This window comes from Podarcis vaucheri (assembly GCF_965113315.1).
Source record: "Podarcis vaucheri genome assembly, chromosome: 8".
Lineage (NCBI taxonomy): Eukaryota > Metazoa > Chordata > Lepidosauria > Squamata > Lacertidae > Podarcis > Podarcis vaucheri.
This window is the reverse complement of record NC_138766.1, coordinates 16729969-16755077: the sequence shown is the minus strand read 5'-3', so window position 1 is coordinate 16755077 and position 25109 is coordinate 16729969. Positions and strand designations below refer to the sequence as shown.

At 44.0% G+C, this 25109-nt stretch overlaps 2 long non-coding RNA genes across 5 annotated transcripts in view; one reads left to right on the top strand and one right to left on the bottom strand.

The window, feature by feature from the left end:
- Nucleotides 1-2681: 2681 nt before the first annotated feature.
- On the bottom strand, nt 2682-8552 carry LOC309538907. Its single transcript, XR_014222485.1, has 5 exons — nt 8395-8552; nt 7920-8031; nt 6403-6471; nt 4023-4144; nt 2682-2754 (listed from the first exon to the last, which is right to left on the bottom strand). It is a non-coding gene; the product is annotated as an uncharacterized lncRNA (long non-coding RNA).
- The window catches only part of LOC309538846, a 103073-nt gene continuing 80710 nt past the window's right edge, over nt 2747-25109 (top strand). Inside the window, exons 1-2 of one of the 4 annotated variants that reach the window (XR_014222384.1) lie at nt 2747-2891; nt 18668-18871. This is a non-coding gene — a long non-coding RNA (uncharacterized lncRNA). The other 3 variants (XR_014222385.1, XR_014222387.1, XR_014222386.1) reach the window with 3 other exon arrangements.

The following is a 25109-nucleotide window of genomic DNA, read 5'->3' as shown; positions in this document are numbered from 1 at the left end:
GCTGCCCCATTCTGGATTAATTGCAGTTTCCGGGTCACCTTCAAAGGTAGCCCCACGTAGAGTGCATTGCAGTAGTCCAAGCGGGAGATAACTAGAGCATGCACCACTCTGGCAAGACAGCCTACGGGCAGGTGCGGTCTCAGCCTGCGTACCAGATGGAGCTGATAAACCCTGGACACAGAATTAACCTGTGCCTCCATGGACAGTTGTGAGTCCAAAATGACTCCCAGGCTGCGCACCTGGTCCTTCAGGGGCACAGTTACCCCATTCAGGATCAGGGAGTCCCCCACACCTGCCCATCCCCTGTCCCCCCAAAACAGTACTTCTGTCTTGTTAGGATTCAACCTCAATCTGTTAGCCTTCATCCACCCTCCAACCACCTCCAGGCACTCACACAGGACATTCACTGCCTTCACTGGTTCTGATTTAAAAGAGAGATAGAGCTGGCTTTAGGCACAGAGAAAGGCTGTTTCATTTTCCCAGGCTGATTTTCCCTGCCCTGATTGTCTTTGCTGTGATTGTGGGCTGTATTTTAGGGGCTCTCCAGATTCCCATTTAATTGCACATTTATAATGATTCATCACGATGCTGTCAGGGCAGTTATACACAATCCTGATTTCAATACTGCCGGTTCCCGCAAAAGTCACACGGCTTCATTTTTAAATCAGTGCATATCCTGTAACTTCCTGCTGAAACATTCTAACTTTTTTTATTGCCGTATACATTCTGATTTACATTTGCCTCATTTTTATTGCACTACAGGCCAGCAATGATGTGGCCGCCTTGGGCAAGAATCACAGAACAGCCAATAAAAGCAGGATAAATCCACCACTAATATACTCTTCCTGGCTCAAGAGCATTTTGCACAATGCACCTGCAATAAATCACTACTCTGGAGAGGCCCTTACTGCTTTATTGTGTTTTAATAGTTACTGCAAACTATCCTAGAGCTTGGTCACGTGATTCTGCGGCAGGCTCTCAAAGGGTAGGTCCCTTGAGTGGCCGGTTGTGTTCCTACACGTGAGCACACTCTCTTGTTCTGTAACGCAGCATTCCGTCCAGGTGGTTCATATCTACGGTAGGTGTCTAGATAGTTGAGTAACTTTTTTGGATTTCTCCCTGCAACAGGAATGGAAGGTTCAGGCATAGCCGAAGAGGCAGCACTACAACCTCAAACAGTAAACGTTTTAACTTAAGGATCCTAATTCATCACTGATAGCCAGCCCAGGCTTGTTATTCTGGCCACTGAACGGCCATCTATTTTGTGTCCTGCTGTCATTTATACTACTCAAGTTGATGCTGTGTAGTAGTTCATCAGACGCTTGAAAATATTAATTGCTGCGTCCTCTGGCAAGGACTGCAGTTCAGCTACATGTTCTGCCTGATTATGAAGGAACTGCAGTACTGTTTTAGGTTTTTCCTGCTACATACTTTGGCTTGTTGTGTTTCAGAAGTGAGTTGATTAAATAAGTAAAAAAACATTTTTTCTACATACGCCATTGGCTTATCACCTTTGGTTCCCATTGCTAAGTACTCTTACTATTATGCTTAGGGTCTGCATATTTGGGAAACTGCTGAGGATCTAAACCAGGAGTGGCCAACTCCCGAGGGACTGCAATGTGCTTTCAGAATTAAAATCCGGCAGTGATCTACCACCCTTTTTAGGGGTTCAGCTCAAAGTTGTTGAGCTTTCATTTAGGGAGGGGAAATGCCTCATTTTATACCCATTTTGTTGAGCTTCCGCTTTGGGGGGGAACTTTTAAGGGGGAAGGGCTGTGGAAGCATTTGGCTTCCACCAAAACAGCGCTGTGGAAGCATTTTGCATCACAGCAAAAGTTCCACCTTCCGTTACAGAGATCAGGAGAAAATCCAGGCAGGGGAGACGGGGCAAGGCCGGGAGCTCTTAATAAATAATAATAATAATAATAATAATAATAATAATAATAATAATTTTTATTTATATCCCGCTCTCCCCAGCCGAAGCCGGGCTCAGAGTGGCTAACAACAGTAAAATAATAAAACATTCTACAATCATTTCATTATAAAATTAATTCCAATCAAATTAATGGCAATTAGTTCTGTGAGGATTGCCAATGGAGGGAGTCAGGCTGTGCCCTGGCCAAAGGCCAGGCGGAACAGCTCTGTCTTGCAGGCCCTGCGGAAAGATGTCAAGTCCCGCAGGGCCCTAGTCTCTTGTGACAGAGCGTTCCACCAGATCGGAGCTACAGCCGGAAAAGCCCTGGCTCTGGTTGAGGCCAGCCTAACCTCTCTGTGGCCTGGGACCTCCAAGATGTTTTTGTTTGAAGACCGTAAGTTCCTCTGTGGGACATACCAGGAGAGGCAGTCCCGTAGGTACGAGGATCCTAGGCTGTATAGGGCTTAGGCAAAAGCAAAGGGAAATGAGCCCGCGGTCGACAGCAATCGACAGCAACCTCCCGGGGATCGACCAGTCGATCCCAATTGACCTGTTGGACATCCCTGATCTACACTATCAGGGCGCTCACTGCCAAGAGGTCTGCAGATCTCTGCTACTTCTTCACTATTGCAACTACTTGCTTACTTGACCTGTAGGGTTCCAGGCTCATATAACTCTAGCATGTTTGAATCCAATTAGTGCACAAAGGGGTTAAAACCACAGACTAAGCTGTCCTGCCAGCCTTAGCATATGTCATCACTTCCCACCTTGAGAGGAAGTGGGTCACCAAGGCGTTTCTATCTCTCACTATCCATGTGGATTTCAGTAGGTAAGGAGCTCTGTAAGAGAAGGAAAATGGAGTCTGAAACTAGAGTTTTTCTCTATACCAGTAGTTTAGAAACTTTTACATTTTATAGCTAAGCAACGTTTTCACTGTCTCTGCATCTTTCATGGCTGCTGACCTTTGAAGAGTTTTGTAAGTAGACCATTTTACGACTTAGACAAAGTGTGGTCTGTCTCTATGCTAGGGAAATGGGATAGCTTGGGGATATTTTGGGACTCGGATGAAGGGCACATTTTAAAGGTTTTACAAGCCTTTATTTCCATGCTTTTCTTTGCTGCATGTTTTGTGATGTTAAATCTGTGCTGGGGTTCTTTCACCAAAGAGTAAACGCCCCAAACTTGTGTCTTGGCTTCCAGGATTCCAGCACAACCACCTCTTGGTCTGGACCAGTCAACATTGGTTGAGGAAAAGGCAGTGGAGAAGCTGGTGGTAGCAATGATGAGAAGAGAATGAGAATCAAATGGTGAAGAGGGGACCAGGGGAGGGGACCTGCCTAAGGACCCTCCAAAATTTGGAGTCTGAGCTACAGAGTTAGAGTCACAGAGCTACAATTTACAGACTTCCCTGTGAAGAGCAATTGATAGTTAAACCACTTTGGGAATGACCGCTCCCCACATTAAATGGGGGCGCCCTTTGCGTGGTCGCGCGCAGCCCCCTGGACCCTATGCAGCACCATTAGCACAGGCTCGGCTTTGCCTTCCCCAGGTGGGATGCCTGGAGGTCTCTGCCTACCTCAGCCAGTTGCCCAATCCCGCCTGGGGAGGCGTTGCCAAGGTGATCAGGCCAGGTAGGGGGAGGGACCACCCTGCCCACACAATAGGGGGAGGCTCTTACCTGAGAATTGTCAGTTGGCTCCAGAGCAGAACAGAATAGGTGTCTCTGATCAACTCTCGGCACCCTTAACGAACTACAACTCCTAGAATTCAGTCGGGACTGTTTAGAGGGGTATCATAGCGCTCTGAATGTATGGGATGGATGTAATGTGTCTTTTATCATCCGGCAGACACGAAATAAATATATTCCTTACTGGAATATTTTCGGAGATTAAAAGAGTAATGACCCCACACCGCTAAGCAGTGCTGAAAATGTTCTCCTCTTTTAAACAGCAAATATGTTGATTGCCATGTTGAAAGACTGCTTAATGATGTCAATTTCCAACTCGGCTACATTAAATTTCCTTCTCCAGCAATCTGTCATGCCTTATGTCCTAGTTATGCTGCAGCTCTGTGTCTCAAGGGGAAAGGATAACCTTTGTGCCATTACCATCTTTACACAGCTGGAACTACCACTCTGTGCCCACCAGGATTCTCAAACAGATGTCCACACCAATGTCAACACTCCACGCGTTAGATCCAAACAAGCAGATGGGTTATTTAATTGCAATGCTGGAAAGCAAAATACAGTGTTTTATTGCAATAGCCAGATTCACTACACATTAAGTGCCCCCACACCCAATGGAAATGGCCTAGCTTGGTCTGGATAGTTGTAAGATGATCAGGGGTTTAGCTAAACATGGGGAGACAATCTTGGGTGTCCAAAAGACCTTGTATACCTGTCTTCTGAATTGCTCATTTCTCTTTGGCCCACCAGATTAGTATTGCCTGCTTCCTGTTCCTCTCGCTTTCCCTCTTTTGTTTGAACCATGTACCGGTAACTAATCACATGCACAAGGCTGGAGCTCGCTACCCCAGATTCTGTGTTTGAATATCCTTTTTGTATTTTGTACTGAAGTGGCTTTTGCCTGTGCTGTTTCTGCTGCCTGAGTGAGACCTGTGATTACTGTAAGTAGAGCATTCAAATTTTGTGAAGTTTGTGGTCTTTCAGAGAGAGGCAGAGGCAAGGGGAGCACATTGTAAGCACTTAATTCTGGGACATCTACAGATCTAACAACCTATATTTCCCCCACATTGCAAATACTGCATAGGCCTTTGTTTTAAACTTTACTGGGGGCTGTTTTGGCTAAAGACGTGAGTCAAGGCCCACACAGTTTTTCTCTAGTTCAGGCAGTCAGCCATTTGTTTTTTCCTTTGTAGTTCCCCACACATGTGGGACTTCAGGATTAATTGGTATTCACCGGTTATTTCCCAACAATTTAGTCCCCAAAACAGTTAGTGTAGGAGCCAGGAAGTACCTAGCTCAAACTTTGCCCGAGGCTGCTTACACACACCATACATTTGAAAGACTTCCCCATAGAATCATAGGGATTGTATTTGGTTAAGGATTTTGGAAACTGTGGCTTGGGCAGGGCGCATGTGCTTTCAGTGTATGCTGTGTACACAGCCTTAGCTATCCCAGCACCACCCACCAGACACACAGCAATCTCTTCCTACATGCATGAAAATACATATTTATACAACAGACACAGAGACATGGGTGGCGCTGTGGGTTAAACCACAGACTTGCCAATCAGAAGGTCGGCGGTTCGAATCCCCGTGACGGGGTGAGCTCCTGTTGCTCGGTCCCTGCTCTTGCCAACCTAGCAGTTCGAAAGCACGTCAAAGTGCAAGTAGATAAATAGGTACCGCTCCAGTGGGAAGTTAAACGGCGTTTCCGTGTGCTGCTCTGGTTTGCCAGAAGCGGCTTAGTCATGCTGGCCACATGACCTGGAAGCTGTACGCCGGCTCCCTCGGCCAATAAAACAAGATGAGCACCGCAACCCCAGAGTTGGTCATGACTGGACCTAATGGTCAGGGGTCCCTTTACCTTTACTTTACAACAGACACACTCTCTCACACACACCAAACATACAAAAAAATTCCTCTAAAGCAGGGTTTCCCAAACTTGGGTCTCCAGCAGTTTTTGGACTACAACTTCCACCATCTCTATCTAGCATCCCTATGTAGTTAGGGATGATGGGAATTGTAGTCCAAAAACAGTTGGAGACCCAAGTTTGGGAAACCTTGTTCTAAAGAAAGAGAAGTCAGAGGGATGTTTTATCTCTGATCTTTGCACTAAGCATCACAGAACTAAGATCATAGAGCTGCAGAGCTGGAAGGGACCTTGAGCATCATTTAGTCCAACCCCCTGCAATACAGGAATATGCAGGTGTCCCATAAGGGGGTCAAACCTGCAACCTTGGTGTTATCGGCACCATGCTCTAACCAACTGAGAAAGCCCATGCCTCCTTCTTAAGACTAAAAAGGCAGCATTTCTGCCCACCCCAACAGTGGGGTGAGCTGAAATAATACCTTTTTCCTGTTGAGTTGGCAGAAGGCCTATCTCTGGTCTAAGAGTGCAGAGCGCAGAGGCCTTTGCTGCCTTTGCCTTTTGAAGAGGGCTTGACTTCGGTTTTATGCTGCAGTGGTTAAATCAGAAACCAAAGATCCCTTTAACTGTCCTGGGCCTGGCATCATTTGGCAGGTGGGTGTGATTAACTTAAAATGGCCTTGCAGGCCCTCGGGAGGCTAATTAGGCTTATGGGCCACAGGTTCCCAAGCACTGGCAAACCATTTTTATTTTCAGCACAAATTCTTTAGATTAACGCTGAGACTCGAAACCTGCAAGAAACAACTCCTTTATGGTAAGATGGAAGTTAACTGATGTTTCCTTTCATGTAAGAGAGTGGCTTGAGTATATCTCTTAACCTCCTTTATCTTTGAAAACACGCAGAATTTCAGCAAATCGTTTCTTTCATTGTACTTGCCTCTGCAGGGATCATTAATAATGTACAGCAACGCTTCTCCTCTTTTGAATCTGTGACCTTATTACAATGCTGTGGAAGTTAAAAATTGGGAGAAAACAGCAATGACCTTCAATGAACTATCTTAAGAGAGAATCAAAACTGGCTGTTGGTATATTCAGGCAGAGCATGCCCTCTTTATATACGATTACGTTCAGTGGGCTAACAGCAAAGGCAAAAGCTACATAATCTGCTTTACAAATAGTTTGAAGATGCCATTTTAGATTCAGCGTCATTATTTTGTCGCTTATCAAGGCAGAAGAATTCTCACTATCTTATCTGCCTTTCCCCCTATTTTGATGAAAATATTTGCGGACAAATATTTCCTGGGTGCTTACACAGCCCATGCATACAATTGCACCCCCCTCAATTATTTGCATGGTGGTTTGCAAACAATAACAACCACCAAGGTATGCTAGGCCTCTGCCCCAGGGGACTTACAAATCATAATGGAACAACACCCCATTAAATTCTCTCCCTCCACCCTCATCCTAGCCAACAGATTTGTCAGAAAATTTAATAGCAAATTATGTAAATAAAGGTAATTTATCTGCATAATTATATTAGTTGCTATTCCCATTGTGGTAAAAATTCCTGCATAATCACTGATGGGAAAAAAAAGATAGCAAATAAGTTGACTTGGGTATGTTGCGGAACAATTGCCTTAGATACTGCGTCCTGCGGTTTCATATGGAGTTAAATGGTGGTAGCTAAACTGAATTTAGCTGGCTATGTAAATTACCTACCATATTTTTCGCCCTATAGGATGCACCGGCCCATAGGATGCACGTAGTTTTTTTGGGGGGAAAATCAAGCGAAATTTTTTTATTTCCCCCCCAGGTTTGCGCAGCCATCCCCAAGCTAGAAGAGGGAGACGGAGCGCTCCGTCTCCCTCTTCTGCCTTCAGGGACAGCTTGCCCCGCTGTCCCCCGAGTTTGTGGGGCTGGCGGGGGGAGAAGCAAGCTTGCTTCTCTCCCCCCCCCAGCCTCCAGATCAGGTCGGGGAATAGAGGGGTGGTGGCGCTCCGCCATCCCCCTATCCCCCGAGCTTGTGGGGCTGCAGGCTGCTGCCCGCAAGCCTTGCGAGCCCGCGGGACATCCCTCCGGGCTTGCAAGACTTGCAGATAGCTTCCTGAAGCCTGGAGGGCGAGAGGGGTCGGTGCGCACAGACCCCTCTCGCTGTCCAGGCTTCAGCGAAAGCCTGCATTCGCCCCATAAGATGCACACACATTTCCCCTTCATTTTTGGAGGGGGAAAAGTGCGTCTTATGGGGCGAAAAATACGGTAAGTCTTCTCCTATGTGTAAAATTCAATGCTAGGACTTGGCCTGGCTGTGAGATACGTGCTGGCTCAGAAGTGGTCAGACAACAAAAAAAGACCTTGTAGCATCAGATGATTCTTATATCCCCAAAATACTGTCGTTACATTAAATTGCTTTAGCGATAGAACTGAATACTGTACTCATAAATATTAATATTTTACTTTTAAATAAATCCCTTAAGAAGGACTTGAACCTGGCTTCCGGCTTACAAAGAATTTAATGGATCAGTCGCCATCACGTAATCCTTCATGAGGTCAAATGCTTTTTTGGCACCTATCAGATAGGATTGACATTTGAGGGTTGAGTTATAAAGCCTTGATAATGGAGGCATATAATGGGAAAACTGACAGACCTTTAACTATAGCTGGGTGAATAGCACTGCGGTCTTACAGGGAGAGAGAGAATATCCCACAACCCCCCCCAGGCCAAACTAGATAATATGGCAGCATATAAAGTAATAAATGGCAAATCACTGAAGCAAAAGTCCATTTTTTCCCCTAAAATGGAGTGTAACAAATCCTCAGCCTGTGGTCGAAAGACTAAGATTTCCAAAATTTCTGGTGAAAATTGTTTGCAGCAGAAGTATGTTTTTGATTGTTAGTACAATGCACTTGGGTTGTCACAGAAAAGTATTACTTGGTTAGCCTGGAAGCTCTGGACGTCTCAAAGAAATGATAAGCTGCTTTCATGGGCCATCTTTCTATTAGAGCTAAGGTAGCTTTTTTTTTTTAAAAAAGAAAACACCTTCTCAGGTTGAGAAGGCAGAGGATATTGCCTGCTTCTGATTGGATTTTGTGAGCACTGTCAACCCTCACCGAATCCACTGTGATTTATGACTCTTTCAACCCTTGCACAGAGGAGGGCTTAAATCAGGAAGCGATTTGAGAGCCTGTGAGCTAAAGTGAAATAAATATTTGGGGTGGAGGAGACTGAACGAATCCAGATGATTCCAGAACAGGATGGGCAATATGCGTGTATGTACTTGTAAAATGGACAGGGACATGGGTGGCGCTGTGGGTAAAAGCCTCAGCGCCTAGGGCTTGCCGATCGAAAGGTTGGCGGTTCGAATCCCCGCGGCGGGGTGCGCTCCCGCTGCTCGGTCCCAGCTCCTGCCCACCTAGCAGTTCGAAAGCACCCCCGGGTGCAAGTAGATAAACAGGTACCGCTTACCAGCGGGAAGGTAAACGGCGTTCCGTGTGCTGCGCTGGCTCGCCAGATGCAGCTTTGTCACGCTGGCCACGTGACCCGGAAGTGTCTCCGGACAGCGCTGGCCCCCGGCCTCTTGAGTGAGATGGGCGCACAAACCCCAGAGTCTGTCAAGACTGGCCCGTAAGGGCAGGGGTACCTTTACCTTACTTGTAAAAAACAACAACCACCAAGCAACCCACTGTTGTGGTAATTTTGAGACTTGATTATTGGAAGGGATCTATGTTCCTCAAATAACAGAGCAATATGCAGCCACACTGTCATGTGGTAACTTCCACCATTATATATTCATGTGACTTGAAAATCACTTGGGTGGTTGGTGCTGGTTACAGAGCAATTGCTATGGTGCATGAGAGAGGGACTAGAAAGTTAAAAGAATGGCCATTACTGTTCGAGTATCACTGATAGTCAGTGGCGTAGCGTGGGGGGTGCAGGAGGGCCCGGCTGCACCGGGCGCAACATTTGGGGGTTAGGGTTAGGGGGCGCAAATCCACGGGTTAGGGGGCGCAAATTACTTGCCTTGCCCCGGGTGCTGACAACCCACGCTACGCCACTGCTGATAGTGCACTTTCTTTTTTTAAAGAAAGTACTCTTTTCTCCTGTGCCCGTTGAGAGCCAGTGTGGTGTGGCCAATGTGGTGTGTGGCGTTACAGTGGCTATAACCAGGGACAAATAAATAGGTTTTACTGGTTATTTAGGCAGATGATACTACTCTGTGATGGGTCCAGCACTATTACCATTGATGTGGTTTCATGTGGCGATGGTAGCATTGCTGTGTGGTGGTTTGTTTTCTTCTTTTTCTGGATATGGTGCTTGGCTTCACTCTTTTTATTACTGATCTGTTAGCCACCTTAAATCTTCTCAGAGAATAAGGAGGGCAGTTAAAAAAAATGACAACATTTTAAAAAAGGCCTTTTGGTATAATCAGTGTTCATTTTTAATAAAATTGCCTATGTTTTTGAGGATGGGTTATTAATTTATTGGCTTTGGAGTCGCCTATTATACTATACTACTACTACAATTTGACTTGAAATGTTCTTAATGATAACCAGCTATATTCTGTTCATGTCCTAAAATTGGAAGTTCTTCAACCACTTTGAGGACTGATGTTTTCAACCTGCAAGAAAGAGTGTTTTGTTTTGTTTCTAACTCTCAAGTGAACATCCATAATCTCCCCTTAAAATTAACAACTGGTTTATGAAAATCCCAGACCATCTTCGAGTTGCACAGAAATTACTACTGTAATCAGAAATTCTCTCTAGCATGAAATGTCAGAGGAGGAAGGGGATATTTCTCAGACATGCTAATTCAGAAACTGCCTATCTGCCAAGATGCTTGCTTTGGCCTTTCAAAAAACCACATCAGGATTCATTTTTAAAGATCAGGTGAAATGCAAGACACAAGATCTACCCACCTTGGAAGATTGGCAGATGCAACTAATAGATTATATGGAGATGGCGGAAATGACTGGCAAAATCCGAGACCAGGGAGAGGAGTCGGTGGAGGAATATTGGAAGAAATTCAAAATTTATTTGCAGAAATATTGTAAAATCTTTGAATGTTGAGGACATTGAAATGAATTGCAGGGGCTTTAGCAACAAAGTAAAATGTAAGATTGGATTAATAACAGATAAATTAATTGGACATGAATTTGCTGAATTAATTTTTTTTAAAAAGGGATACAAGAATGGGAGACGTGAGGAAGTCGGGAAAATAAGTTATTTGAAGATGAGAAATCAAGAGAGAGGGAATTTTTGTTTTTTTGTTACTATATGTGTTTTTATATCTTTTTTCTTTTTCTTTTGATGTGTTTAATGTTTGTATTTTTGTATTGTATTGCTTTTTGTGATTTTGTAACTTTTTTTGTTTTGTATGTTTTTTATTGTGAAAATTTAATAAAATATTTATAAAAAAAATAAAAAATAAAGATCAGGTGAAATGCAATAGTTGGCATCCGTCAGCCTTGAGAGACAGTGGGGTGCTCCTCCGGAGGTGAAGTCAAACAGCTGCGTTAGCAACACAAGATTGACCTTCCCAAGGTGCAAGTCTGGTCAGTGTGGATGCAAGTCCTGAGCTGCCCAGCTGAAAACTCCCCTCTCAGCCTCACTGAAGTCCAAAGGAAAGCAGAGCCATACGTTTGGCGCCAGCTTGGCTGCAGGAGTTGCTGGAAGGAGTCAAATCCAACCTTCTTAGAGACTCCACACCAGACTCCTGTAGGGTTTACTTCTTAGACGTAGCCTTTTCTTCTCTTTAAGATTTCCTGCAAGGCGGTGGAGGTTTAGGATCAGAGTTTTCCTTCTTTTAAAAAATTTTATTTTTTAAATAAATTTTTAAAATTTATCCTAACCCAAGCCAAACTGAAGGAAGTGCAAGGTCCCATTCTGAATCAGAATTTGGGACCAACAAGTCTCTGCCTCTGAATGTGGCCTTAACCTTTTATCCTCCTCGGTTAAAGGTAAAGGGACCCCTGACCATTAGGTCCAGTCGTGACCGACTCTGGAGTTGCGGCACTCATCTCGCTTTATTGGCCGAGGGAGCCGGCGTACAGCTTCCGGGTCATGTGGCCAGCATGACCAAGCCGCTCCTGGTGAACCAGAGCAGTGCACGGAAATGCCATTTACCTTTACCTATTTATCTACTTGCACTTTGATGTGCTTTCGAACTGCTAGGTTGGCAGGACCAGGGACCGAGCAACGGGAGCTCACCCCGTCGCGGGGGTTCGAACCGCCGACCTTCTGATCGGCAAGTCCTAGTCTCTGTGGTTTAACCCACAGCGCCACCCGCGTCCCTTCCCTCCTCAGTTATTGTGCCTCAAATATATCTTCCTTCTCACCGCTTCCTCTGCTTCTGATGCCAGTGGAGGGTGAAGAACTGATAGGGGAGCAGCAATAGCAGGCAGTGCCCTCTGGGGCTGGAATTGCTATCCCTCCCCAGCAAGGCAGCGCCTCTGCCCTTAAGAGACCTCAGGGCTCTTGGGTCTTACGCAGCTGTGTAATGAGAAGAGTAAGCAACAGTACCAGCTCATGCAGCTGTTGCTTTGAAGCCCTGATGATTCATTACACATCTGACAATTATTCCACATGATGCTTGAAACTGATATATTATTATTTTGCCTCTCTGCATTGCTACTCTTGTCTCCTGATAGCTTCCTGTTTCATTTCCTGAGTGGGACGTTATCAGTTTAATTTCAGCACCGCTTCATTGAAGGGCCCCTTCATGTCTTTTTGGAGTCACTAGAAAACTGATTGCTTCCTGCACTATGAAGGCTGTGTCTGAAGGCCTGAACCGGGTAACGGGGTAAAGTGTTTTTCAGTTTGATCTTCCATTTACTGCATAGGAAATAGCCATGCTGTGGCAGCACTGACACCACAGAGTTAATGTGAGAAGGGATTGTACATTTAAGAAGGCTACTGCTGAAAGCTATTATTGAAGGCCTTTCCAAGATGGCTGTGATGCATGCTGGCCACATAAGCTTTGTGCTTCCTTACTATTCTCTGAAATCTATGCTGTCTCCCTGTGGGTTCTTAGTGGTTTGTAACTTGGCTTTGGTTATGTACTATCATAGGGTTGCTAGGAAATTCCCTCCGGACATCAGTTACTCCTTTGAAATATGGACGTACCTTCCAACATTTCTCTAATGAAAATAGGGACATTGTAGGGTTGTATACTGCTGCAGGAAGCCATATTGACTCATTTCCTTTTTATTGTTTCTACTGAAAGGAATTTTGGTTAGCAATACATATACAAGACCTACCTGGATTTTTTTATTATTTAAAAAAGCTTTGGCTAGAAGTGGGGAAATGTAGGTACAGTGGTGCCCCGCAAGACGAATGCCTCGCAAGACGGAAAACTCGCTAGACGAAAGGGTTTTCCGTTTTGGAGGTGCTTCGCAAAATGAATCTCCTATGGGCTTGCTTCGCAAGACGAAAATGTCTAGCGAGTTCCTGCGTTTTTTTCCCTCCCCCCTTTTTCTAAGCCGCTAAGCTGCTTATCAGCTGATCCGATAAGCCGATAAGCCGCTAATAGCGCTAATCCGTCAATGGGCTTGCTTCGCAAGACGAAAAAACGGCTAGACGAAGAGAATCACAGAACGGATTCTTTTCGTCTTGCGAGGCACCACTGTATACTTTTAAAATAAAATTAGACCTGTATGAGTTTTGGTGGCTTTCCTCTCTTAATTTTCATCTCAACATTTGCATATTTAGGGGCTAAGAAACATAGGCGTTTGGTAATCATTTCTCAAAATAAATGGTGGTTGATTTAAAACTACTTTCTTGACAGCAGTTTCCATCCTTCTTTGTGTTATCAGACTTTTGGTGCGTGCATAACACATGATCTGGATTCACTGCCGGTTTGCTCACAGGCTAATTAGATACCATGTAAGAAAAGGGATCACACACACACACACACACACACACACACACACAATCTGATACCACATAGGGAATAGGAGAACATTGTGTTAACAAGGCACAGAATAATTATTTCAGTAGGCTGAGCATAGAAGTGTTCAATCAAAACTTGTGCTTTAAAAGAATGAAATTTGATTGAACTATATAAAAGTGTCCTCAAAAGGGGAAGAGTGGACCCCGGGGGGGGGGGGACTTGGAAAATGTGTAATTTTTACTCATCCCTACTTAAAACTCTGGAAATATCAGCTCTCGTGACCTAAACCTCCAGATTTAAGTATTATACCTAAACTGTTTTTAAGTCTTATACTGTTTAAATGGACTTGCTTTAGCACACATTTTAATTATAGATATTTATTTTAATGCTTTGATGGAATTCTTTTATTGTGTATTTTAGGTATGTGTATTTGTATTTCTTTATAACTGGTTTTATACCTGTAAACCACTTTGACTCCACCTTGGCAATTAAGCAGGTAATAGTCATAATATGCCTATTATTGTGCTATTTAAGAAACAATGGGATTGACAAAAAAAAACATATATCACAGTGATACTGCTCTCTCAGCCACAGCAGGCGCTGTAACCATCCAACAGATTCATTTTACCCCTGATGGCACACTCTTCCATTGTCTCTTGAGACAGACGGATGCCAACAACAAATTATATTAATCTAAGATATAGTCATATTTAGAAAGTTGTGCACTGTTCTGATCACCCCACCTCAGCAAGGTCATAACAGAGTTGGAGAAGGTACTGAAAGGGGCAACTAATATTGCAATCTTCCACATGATTCCTCGGAAGTAATTCTCCGAGACTAACTCCCAGACAAGTTAGTAGAGGAAGGCTACAATTCTAAATTCACATACTAGTGGGGGATATACCTGAACACACCTCTGAGTGAACATGAATGGGACCACACTGTAAAATAATAAAGGGACTGAAGTTGCAGAGAACAACTACCAGACTTTTAGAAGACATCTGAAGGCAGCCCTGTTTAGGGAAGCTTTTAATGTTTGATGCATTACTGTATTTTAATATTTTGTTGGAAGCTGCCTAGAGTGGCTGGGGAAGCCCAGCCAGATGGGCGGGGTATAAATAATAAATTATTATTATTATAGATGACCCTTGGGGTCCCTTCCAACTCTTAATATTCTGGGATTCTATGATGTTTCATTTATATGCAGGTCACGTGTTTGGGATCTTTTATTTTAGAAAAGGAGAATGACTACCTGGTAACTGGGGAGGGAATAGTACTAAGGTTGATCAGATTATAAATGGTGTGGAGAGAGAGAGCATAGACTGAAAATTAGGGCCATCCAACGAAACAGGCCAGCACTCATTTCATAATAAACAAAAGGAAATACTACCAACATACTTAACTTTCAGAATTCATTGCTACTAGATATGGCAGTGACTGTTTGCTTGGATACGTTAAAGAAGTTATCACACAAATGGAAGACAGGTCTACCAAAGGACTTACTAGGCATTATGACAAGCTAAAAGTCATCTCTATGATTAAAGGGTAGTGTACCTCTGATTGCTGGGGTCCCACACAAGCCCCACCTACTACGTCAGGGCACACTTCTGGACACCCTAAGGCATCTGGCTGGCCATTGTTGGAGATGGCATATTGGACCCATTGTCTGATCCACCATCACAATCTTTGTGGTGCTGGTGGGCTGTTCAAGCTCCGTCAGCTCCAGCCAGCCGAGGCAATGGCCGAGCAGTCCAGCAACATACTGGGTGGGACACAGATGCCCCATTCCTACAGCGGAGATTCTTGGTAATGGGTTGGCCAATGCATGGTGAAATTTCTGGAACTACCAACAGTATTTACACAAATATATGCCGATCTGTAACAAATTCTGTAATTCTGTGTATCTGAAGAAGTGTGCATGCACACGAAAGCTCATACCAAGAACTAACTTAGTTGGTCTTTAAGGTGCTACTGGAAGGAATTTTTTTATTTCAAATTCTGTAAGTCGTTCATAATTTGTTTGTGTGCCACACCTGGTATTTGTTAGCCAAATCTCTTTCTCCCTGTACAGTCAGGTTAACTTGGCAAGGTCTGAACTGAAGCAACCAGGGCAGAAGCAACCAGTTACAATGCTTACACAAGGTGAGGGTTTGGTTTTTCTCCCACCATGGGCAACTTTTTGCATGCCTGTGATCAGTTCTTTTAATGTTTTGTACCTTCCCAACACAAAAATAAAAGGGAACCTTCCGCACGACAAAATGTGATGCAATCCACTATTTATTTTGACTGATCATTCTTGGAAGAACATAAGGAGCATCTCTCTTCTGAATGTCCTGCCTTAGAAAGGGCACTTTTTTCCTTACGCAAAGTGTATCTCTTGGGGTTCATTAGTTTTCCTTATTTTCTTTTATCAAATGATCATATCAAATGTTCCTTTACTGCAGTCGCAGCTCTTTTCGACATAAGGAAAGCAGTTCTTTAATATGCAAATTTAAGAGACAAAGTTGGGTTTTTCTTGTATAAACCACAGGCATTCATAAAAAAGAAAAGAAATCAAGATCACACAGTTTTGTTTTCAGACTGTTTTCTTAACTGAGAGATAGCTGGGAGCCTGGTTTCTTTACAAAGGGCACCTTCACTTTCATGTAATCTAATAAACATTGCCAAAACACAACTCAGTTATAGGAACATTACAGTGAAATTGCAGGCAGTGTGATGAACGTTGTATCAGCTTCTTATGGTCCCATGAAAATGGTGTTAGCAGAATTAATGGATCACCGGTTAGCCAACATTACCCTGCATATTCAGTTCTTAGGTTGCCTCTTAAGAAAGCTCTGAATGTGCATCAATTTCATCCCACTTGTTGCAGAGACTTTTTTTAGCTAAGATCTTCTAAATTATTTGAGCAATTAGTTCAGCCTTGTAAATAACCACTTGCCTATTTCCATTAGTAAATAAGAACAGTCACCAGCTGAGAAGTCAGGGAAGCTTTTGTTGAACTAAAAGAGAGTGGGTTCTTATTTTTCATGAAGGTTGCCAGTGAGCTGCAGAATTAGCAGTGTCCCTGACATTTAGCATTCTCTGCCTCACAATGTGAATCTCAGCAATTTTTAATCTTTGATTGCAGTTTCTGGCAAGAATTTAAGACCCAGATTTCTTCTCCAGTCTGGGTTGTAATCTGAACCAGAGAAGTACATAATTTGCTTTTCTATCCTTAAACTTCCTCATCCAACATTTCCTTTTTTTTCTTCCTTGGCTGCAGCAGGTGAGTGGAAATGTGGGCCTGCCGTTTAATAGATGCCATATTGACACACAATTTCCCTTTGAGCCACTGCTCACATTATGGGGAAACAGGAAGGAAAACCCTTCATGAAACCCACAGCCCCTAACTCACTCCATTTATATCCAAACAATTTATTCCATAGCCTCCCAAAAAAGCAGGTGAGGTTCCCCGCCCCACAAAAGGTAAAGGTACCAAGTACTGCTTGCTTTTACCCACTGAAATTCAAGAAATACATGCTTATCCTTGTCTGGCTGTGTCATCCATATCCTTCAACTTACCTTTTTGTTTGATCCTTACCAAGGTCTCTTTAGTTTTCACTAGGGATAGGAAATAAATTAAAACCTGTTCTCATTTGCAAGTGAATCTATCAAACCTCCACATTCTGAAACAATATGAGAACCGAAACAGAGCTAGCTTTTGAAAATTTCACTTGTCTGAATTTTCCGATGCAGTTCACTAACCAATGTTTATCAAAATGCATATAGTTGGGAAAAGTGTGCATAAAAATGAATACATTAGCAAAAAATATATATACAAAAATGTGTTGTACTGGGGGGAAATGGCTTGCAAAAATGTGTACTTTAGTCAAAACTGCATACAAAAATGTGTTTATTTGGAGGAGTTTGCAGTAGAGCCCATGATGGATAGCTCAGTCAGTAGAGCACGAGGTTCTTAAACTGGGTTTGAGCACCACATTGAGTAAAACATTCCTGCATTGCAGGGGCTTGGACCAGATGACACCCCATTGTGCCTTCTAATTGCACAGTTCTGAGATTCAGAAATGCTGATGAATTTTCATGAGGATTTTTTCCAACGAATTGCTGTAGAACTGATTTTAATATCGGAAAAATGAGAAAGTGGGAGAGCCAAAACGGACAGCTTCTTTCATCCCTGGTTTTGACTAAGTATCGCTCCAGCTTGTCACAGCCCCTGAATCCTAACTATTCTCTTAAAGCCTTCTGTGATGCTATTAGTTCCCAGTCTGCCAGTGGTGCAAAAAGCTTTTCTCTGTGCATGCAGAGGTAGCTGATGCTGTCGCCTTTCCCTCCCATTGATGGGGTGGTTGATGGGGGCAGGGTCATGCCCACATCATTTTGTTCTATCTGTTTTATCTGCTCGTTTAGATAAACCATATCCATTTTGTGTTATGTCACACAATCCATGACAGCTATTTTGTGACTGGAACTCATGGCACTTTTGCAAGTTTGAGAAAGTGCCTACTAGCCCCCAAAGGACCTGGTTTGGTGTAGCACCCCCACATTTGCTTGCATACTTTCCTTCCTGCAGTTTGAGAAAGGCTGGTGATTTTTGCTCTGCAGGAGTTCTCTTCATTGTCAGAGTATATGCCTAAAAGCGTATTGTATCTGCGGATAGATGTTCTGCAGGAACATTTCCTGACGGGTTAGGCCATACCTTCACAGTTGTGTTGGGTGGTGGGCCAGGTCAAATGGGTTTCCCTTAGTCCAGGGGTCTGCAACCTTTAAGACAAAAAGAGCCACTTGGACCTGTTTCTGAAGGGAAAAAAAACTGGGAGCCGCAAAACTCGTCATTATAAAAATAACTTTTTTGTCACTTTTTATTATTTCTTTGTTTGACCCCTCAGAATTACTCCTCCTCATAGAAATAAACGTTAAATTAACAAGTTACCTTTTTGTGTGTGTGTGTGTGTTCTTCACTCCCCTTCAAAACAGTGACCAGCGTAGATGCCCCCTTTCAATGCAGTGACCAGCGTACATGCTCCTTACAATGTAGCGGGCGGGTGGGCAGGAAGGTGACATCGGGACGGTGCGTGACTAACGCACGCACCGCCCCCATGCGACGTCACAGCCAGTACAGCGCCCGCCACAGTGGGGAGTGTCGGGGCGCACAATGCGCCTCCTCCCCTCGCTAGTATCCGCCCCGGAGCCGCGGCAAAGGTGTAAAAGAACCACATGCGGCTCCGGAGCCGCGGGTTGCAGATCCCTGCCTTAGACCTAAGTGGAGTGAAAATACCTCCTGCCCCTAATTTTCCCAATCCTTTTCTCTTTGCCACAGGCTGGACTGGAAGCAGCTGGCTGGCAACAGCACCAATTCTTGGGAGAAAATTTGCTCAGGGAGCATTGCTGTCCGTGCTTCGCTTTCAACATCTGCTGAGGAAGAAGTGGCTGGCGCCTTGTGTTCTGCTGTGTGAAACTGGGAGAGGAGCTGGCCTGCAAACACCTTAGCTGGGGGAGAACAGGTTCCCCGAAGGAGCAAGAGGTAGGATAAAAATCAGTGTGGGTGGGGATAACATGTTTGCCCTATTATGGCTGCTAGAGAGAACCCGAAAGTAAATGGAACAGTCTTCGTATCATTCTGACATATTCAATATCTTGACCAACGATATGCTAGATTTCTGTAGCATTCTTTAGAACGATGGGAGAAGTATTGGTGTTAATGGACTATTTAATGAGGTTGCATGAATAAGGGGCCAAGAGTTTATTGCCTAAGACAGGGGGAGTCAATATACTCCCCTCCAGATGAATTTAGATTGTTGTCTGTAGCTGATGGGAGTTCAGAAACATACAGAATGCAGTAAGCTGGCTACTTCTAGGGGACCTATGAAGTTCGGAGGTTTCCTGGATCATACATTTCGCCACTGTGCTACACCAGCACTTTGTGTGTGCATGTGTCCCAAATGTATGGAGAACCGAGGAGGTATGTCTTCTGTATATATTCAACACTGCATATATTCCTTCTTGCTTTTGGCTTTTCACATACTGCACTATGAACAGCAACTCTCCACAATACAGTAGTATTTATTGATAGAAAATCTCAGTTCAAGTTAGCTTTTGTACATGCTACCAACATGTACAATGAAAAAGTATAGTCTGTTGATTCTCATTACTATTAGTAGTAGTAGTAGTATTTTGCCATTTAACTTGACAACATTTATTTTAACTTTTGGGCGTTTATACATTGCCAAAATGTACTTTCAATATTAATATAGTTTAAATAATATTTTACTCTTGAAATGTCCACTTTTTAAGCTTAATATTGCTCATGGTAGTGCAGTTTTGTTAGTATTATAATAGCTCAACCATTCCTTTCAGACCATAAACAGCATCTTAATAAAACAATGAGCTTTTTATATAGAGATCTACACAGTTGATTAGGAGTCTAAAATGAAGCCTGTGTTTAAATCAAACATTTTTACAGTACAACAAATACATTTTATACATTTTTGGAATCCCTCTTTTCTATGTGGGTTATTACATTGCTGGGGGGGGGGACACAGCCAAGAGTTTGTGGTAACATTTGAAAAACCAACAGACCAACCAACCGACTGACCCACCCTACCCATCTGCAAAGCCCCCTAAATACTGGGGAGGTGTGAAGGATTTACGTATGCCTAGCTGGAAAGTGATTTGGTGTGTCACTGGAGTTTGAATATTCAAATATTACTCTTAAGTATTTGCTACTGCAGGACAAAAAATGGGCAAAGTGGAGGGAAATTGGAAGCCAACGATAATGCAGTTTTGGCCTTTGGCAAAAAAAACCAGTCAGGGAAACCAATAAAAAGTTTAGGGATTATCTAGTTTAATCTACCTGTGCGGCACAAGCCCCTTGCATAAGATGTCCTTTTCCTAGGTCTTTCCAACTTCTTTTAAAATGCTGGAGGGAGGGAAAAATCTACCCCTTTCCCTCAATAAATGTCCAGCCTTTTTCAGACTTGCACATTTTGTCCAACAGCTACATCTGAACTCTTCGGCTTTCTGCCCTTCCTGCACCAAACAGCTGTTCACGCATCTCTCATTATTTTAGCATTTTAGTTATAAAAAATCTTATTACCCCACCCCTACCCCCCAGTATTTTATTTAGGGCAGAGGTTTTCCCCATCCTACATTACTCTCTATTCTGCCTTTCTTGTTTTGACTGCAAGGAATGCTTGAACATCTGTTGCACAACAGGACCACTGCATATTGCAGGATTCTGGAGCATGTCCTACCCTCCTTTTGTGTGGAGTGCTAGCTCAGCTCTTGGGCTCATGTAGACGGCGAGAGCAAACTTCTTAGAACGTGCCCAACACTCCTCTGATGGTGTTATATGACATAGGAATGTGGGCAATGGGCAGGCATGCCATCTTCCAAACCATTTGCTGATGTTGTCACCTAAAAGTCCACACCCGGCTTCCCAGAACCTTCAAGATATATAAACTGGGACAGTTTGAAAGTGACTTCTCTTTAGGCTACATTTGCCATGCCCTGTCAAGCTTGTATTTATGCTATGCATTATTAGTAATGATGGAACGAGACATACAGTGGTGCCTCGCAAGACGAAAAGAATCTGTTCCGCAAGTCTCTTCGTCTTGTGTTTTTTTCGTCTTGCGAAGCAAGCCCATTAGCGGCTTAGCGGATCAGCTGTTAAGCGGCTTAGCAGCTTAGGATCAGCTGATAAGCGGCTTAGCGGCTTGGGAAAAAGGGGGGGAGGAAAAAAACCCTGCAGGAACTCGCAAGACATTTTCGTCTTGCGAAGCAAGCCCATAGGAAATTTGTTTTGCAAAGCATCTCCAAAATGGAAAACCCATTGGTCTAGCGGGTTTTCCGTCTTGCGAGGCATTCGTCTTGCGGGGCACCACTGTAATGGCAGCATGCCCATTTGTTCAAATGCAAGCTTGTCCCAATCAAACGTTAAGGGTGCATGTGGAAGTCTAGAGCAAAAAGGTCCTAAATTTTATCTCGTGGACCAGCAACCTGCATTCAGGTCCCCCATGTGAGACTGAAGAAGGTCCTCTTATTAGCTAGGGAAAAGTCAGGGGTCCCTTTACACCCAGAAATTCTGTTCTCTTGTCAACAGAAAGAGAAACAGCAGCTGAAATATATAGCTGCTGCTGTTCTCGACAGTGTTTTTTTTAAGTCTTTTGTTTATATCACTTAGCTTTTCATTGTAAACCACTTTACTTAATAAGCGTTAACATCTAAGCTTGTTTGAATCGGATGCCAAACATAACAGCTTGCTTGGCTACGCACAAAGCAGCATCTCATTGTGGTACATTACTCCTGAAGGGCTTTGGCGTGGGAAGCAGCAAGGCAAGAGGTGGTTGTTGCTTCTACAGCTAATGGGAATCCCATCTTGTTGCACGCATGGCCATCTCAGGCCCTTAGCATTACTGTTTCACATCTGGACATCAACACACACTCACCATCCAAAGCAAATTTCTTTCCTATGTACAATAGACTCAAGTCAAAATGTGATGCTCAGATCGCTGTATGAAATGCTACCAAAGACACTGCTATGCCGGATGCGAAGTAACATTCCGTTTGATTTCTAAAACTGGATAATTTTTGATAACTGACATGCTTAAGTGCATGTTCAATTTCCATCCAGTTAATAATAAAGAAAATAGGAACAACTTGTGTCTAAAATCATGGGGTGTGAGATATATATATTTCATATACATTATGTCCATTGAGCCCTTCCTCCAACTAGATTTCCCGCATCTCTCCCCCCCCCCCAAGCTTACTACAAAAGGAGAGAGGGTTGCTTATTGTACATTGGAAAGGTGTGCCTGGAAAAGTTAACTACAGTGCTAGGATCACTGACAAACCATATCTACATTACAATATATAGCTCTGCATCTGTTTATTTCTGCTCTAATACAAGTAGCCATTCTGAAAAATTTTCTTATCTCTGGTGATAAAATATCAGGCAGAGATGAAACGATTATCATTGATTAAGAATACCCAACCAGTCACATGCTTCTTAAACCAACAATTAACCTGACACCTCACCGGCTAACAAACTCAGGAGGACCCCCTCCTGAAAGTCCTATTACACGACCATCACTTATTAGAAACTCAAAATAATCCTGATTAATTTCATATTGGCCATGTAGCTTCATGTTATCGTAGGTTGTAGCAAATAGTAATGTAGTATGTGCGCTTCAGCATCAGATTCTTCCAACTTTTTTGTGTTTTTAAATCTGCTTCAAGCAATTTGACTCAACAAGGATAACTGTATTCCAGTACTCTGGCCAAAGGCCATTTTCCTTCTGCGTTCAGCACTGCAGCCAGTACACTGCTGGTATTAAATGTTAAATTGCAGTAGTTGCGGTATCATTCCAATAAGGCTGTGCATTGCATCACTATGTAAATGATAATGAGTACCATACAATGTAAGGGGATGCGGGTGGCGCTGTGGTCTAAACCACTGAACCTCTTGGGGATGCCAATCAGAAGGTCGGTGGTTCGAATCCCCGCGATGGGGTGAGCTCCTGTTGCTCAGCCCCTGCTCCTGCCAACCTAGCAGTTCGAAAGCATGTCAACGTGCAAGTAGATAAATAGGTACCGCTCCAGCGGGGAGGCAAATGGCGTTTTCGTCCTGCTATGGTTTTGCCAGAAGTGGCTTAGTCATGCTGGCCACATGACGTGGAAAAACTGTCTGCGGAAGCAGACAAACGCCGGCTCCCTCGGCCAGTAAAGTGAGAAGAGCGCCGCAACCCCAGAGTCGTTCGCGACTAGACTTAATTGTCAGGGATCCCTTTACCTTACCATACAATGTAGAACTGCAATATTTTTAGAAGGTAAAGGTAAAGGTACCCCTGCCCGTACGGGCCAGTCGTGTCCGACTCTAGGGTTGTGCGCCCATCTCACTTAAGAGGCCGGGCGCCAGCGCTGTCCGGAGACACTTCCGGGTCACGTGGTTAGGGTGACGAAGCTGCTCTGGCGAGCCAGTACCAGCACAGCACACGAAACGCCGTTTACCTTCCCGCTATAAAGCGGCACCTATTTATCTACTTGCACTTAGGTGTGCTTTCGAACTGCTAGGTGGGCAGGAGCTGGGACCGAGAGACCGGGAGCTCACCCCGCCGCGGAGATTCGAACCGCCGACCATGCGATCGGCAAGTCCTAGGCACTGAGGTTTTACCCACAGCGCCACCCGCGTCCTTGCAGTATTTTTATACTTACCAACAATTGTTAAATGATGGAGACTCAGGTCCCCTCTTCCTCTGCTGCGCTATTTCAAACATATTATTTTTCATTAATTATATTACAGCAGATTAAACAGAAGTGGTCTATATTTTCCGTGGGTTGTGATGGTGGATAGGATACTGTTTAGATATCAATTTACTGTTTGCTCTCTGAAATGTTATATACCTTTATTTCCTTTTCAGCCATGCATTCTGTCATATTGCTTGTTGCATTCTGACTTCTTCTGGGGTGGGGAACGAACACGGAACCTCACCTAGCAGATGGCCCAAGAGTGTTTAGGGCAGTTACATTAATCTTGCAAGTCTTGATGCCTCACAGGAACGCGACCTGCTCTGTTGATTCAAATGTTTGGCAAAGAACTACTCAGTCATTTTCTTACACTGGAGTTTGTGGATGAATGGCTAAGCTTTCCCTTCTTTCCTGGGGGGGGGGAGTAAGCAGCGTACTTGGGGCTGGATAACCACGTGAATCCCCAGTGATGGTCAGTCAGCTCTCACTGCAAGGAAGGGGCGATACATACTGGAGTTTCCACTGTAGAGAAAAATTTAATATATACATATGTAAATAAAAAAAATAACAGAGGCAATAGCAGATGGAACAGTGTGGCCAGATTATCAGTCCACAGTAGCACAGTCTCAAAACTCTTTGTTTTCTTTTTCTTCTTCAAAAAAGGACAGACCACATGTGGTGGGAAGGGAGGGAGGGAGGGAGGAGAGGAAGGACTCTCAGCTTGTAGGGGCAGTGATGCCAGACATTGCTGAGAAATTCCTCACCTCAGGCTATCGGGACCTAAGGATATTGGCTGTCCTTCACACCTAACCTAAAGCAAAGGAGGATCAGGATTTCTCCTCCTCTTGTACAATCCCCCAGTCCCTTACAAGTCCTCAGCAGCACTACTAAAGGGAAACAGCACACAATTTATCTGGATAAATGGGGAAGGAATCCCCTTCTGCTGTACGGTGGTGCCCCGCAAGACGGAAAACTCGCTAGATGAAAGAGTTTTCCGTTTTGGAGGTGCTTCACAAAACGAATCTCCTATGGGCTTGCTTCGCAAGACGAAAATGTCTTGCGAGTTCCTGCAGGTTTTCCCCCCTCCCCCCTTTTTCTAAGCCGCTTATCAGCTGATCCGCTAAGCCGCTAAAAGCCGCTAAAAGCGCTAATCCGTCAATGGGCTTGCTTCGCAAGACGAAAAAACCGCTAGACGAAGAGAATCACAGAACGGATTCTTTTCGTCTTGCGAGGCACCACTGTACTCTGCTGCTATAGCTGCACTAGAGATGAAAATGTTAGACCCCTAGCATACTCTCCCACTCATACTGTTGTATGAGATGTTGGGAACTGCTTCTGTGCTAACCTCCCCTCGTTGGTCCGAAGATTACTTCTGCACTTAGCAAGCCTGAAAGTCTATGTATTTGTGTACGAGAGTGCTAAATGGTCTCGTATCTTGTGGAGAGCCCTTCCCCCCGCCCCCCCTGAGTTTTATAGGTAGATGAGAATTCTCTCATGTCTGGCAACATTGCAACAGA